Source organism: Antechinus flavipes, chromosome 2 (assembly GCF_016432865.1).
Source record: "Antechinus flavipes isolate AdamAnt ecotype Samford, QLD, Australia chromosome 2, AdamAnt_v2, whole genome shotgun sequence".
In the NCBI taxonomy this organism is placed as follows: Eukaryota; Metazoa; Chordata; class Mammalia; order Dasyuromorphia; family Dasyuridae; genus Antechinus; species Antechinus flavipes.
The window spans coordinates 575565403-575567169 of NC_067399.1; positions in this window are offsets into that span (position 1 = coordinate 575565403).

Below are 1767 nucleotides of genomic sequence, written 5' to 3' on the forward strand. Positions count from 1 at the left end.
GTAACATTTATCCAGTGCTTTACGTACATTATCTTATTTGGCACAGGTGTTATAAGTATTATTATCTCTATTTTACAGGTGAAGAAACCAAGAGTGGTTAAGTGACTTGCCCACATCATATGTCTAATAAATATAAGCCAGAAGATTGAAATCCAGGTTTTCCTTATTTTGTTTATCATCCTTTCTACTATTTCAGATCTCCTATCAATATAAAGGTGAAATATAACCTTGCCCACTTTAGGCTTACAGTCTTGTTGGAGGAGATAAGAAATTGAGAATTTTATACAGAGAACAAAGCTCTGGGAATTTTCAAACAGTATTCAAAAGTATCCATGACACCTAGGGAAAATTACTTAAATCTCTGGTTTGGCTAATACACAGAGTCTCTTGGGTGAGAGTTGGGGAGTAAAAAAGTACTAAACGCAAAGTGTAGATCCAGCATGGGACAGTTACATATTTGTTCTATACACAAGAAATTCTTTGCACACACCAGAACTACAAGCATGAAGATAGAAATAGTCCAAGAGACAATAATTTGTAACTACCAGGGTATTCTCTCAGGCAATTGATATTCAGAATAGCAAGACAAAATGCAGTTTGTGGAATTGCTGACTAGACTTTTTATATTTTGACTCAGCTCTGCATTGTCAAACAATTCTACTTTTGGAAAGTACAGTCAAAGATTGAGCTTCTCTTCCAGTCATTGTTCATACACTTAGATAAAGAATCTCTATACTTCCTGAGCCACAAAGTTGCCTCCAAGTCTAAACACAGCCATTTCGTTATTGTTGCTGGGTCTTCTCTGCTCAGGGACAGATGGTCAGAAAGTGTGAAAGACAATCAGGAGCGCCTGAAGCTTTTGCTATATATAGATGTAGATATAGATATAGATGTAGATAAATAGATATATAGATATATATATATATATAGATATATAGATATATGGGATATATATCAGAGTTAGGATAGAGGAAATGTAATCCTTCCTTCCTCTGTCCTCTCATGGGAAATCTTGGGAAGGAGAGCTACTTAACTCATGGAAGAGGGGAAGGGAGGCAGAGGGCAAAGTCATTCCCTTTTTAAGGTCTGCTGAGGGGGCCATTCCTGTTATCATGGACAATCCTGTCTGATGTAGCTTTGACAAAACCTCTTCTCTCTTCAACTCTCTTTGAGTGAAGGGCTAAAGGATGATTCAGGATTTGCTATATCAACCCAAGGAGACAAGTCCTTCAGAAGCAAGCCTTTTTTCTCAGAAGTAGCTCGGGCAACTCAGCATGCATTCCATGGGAGGGCCACTGTACTGTTCCTGTTGGTTTTCTGGAGGTCTCTGGACCAGCCTTCCTTTCAGCAGAGTAATCACCACAAGAATAGCCAGGGATAAAGTCCAAATTCTTTATTGTCTCCTTGCCTGGGGCTTGGCTAGCTTTCTTGAAGGCCTTCCAGAGTCTCGGTTTCAGTGGAGAAACGCAGGAGGAGAGGCCTCCCACCACGGTGGTGTGAGATGGAGTGAATCTGTCTCTGAGTCCTTCCGAGTCTGTACCAGTCTCTCCCAAAGTGCAGGAAGGAGGAGAGCCACCAAGATCAAAGATGGAATGTGTCTGGCTGAGTTTGCCCCAGCTTTATATGCTCTCTTATAATTACATCATCATAGGTGTGAATCTTGTGGAACTATATTAAGTTCTGAGTACATGACTGAATTGGAGAACTATTAATCACCATGCTAAACTAGATAATCATTGTCTTATTAATTCCACTGACTTACCACCT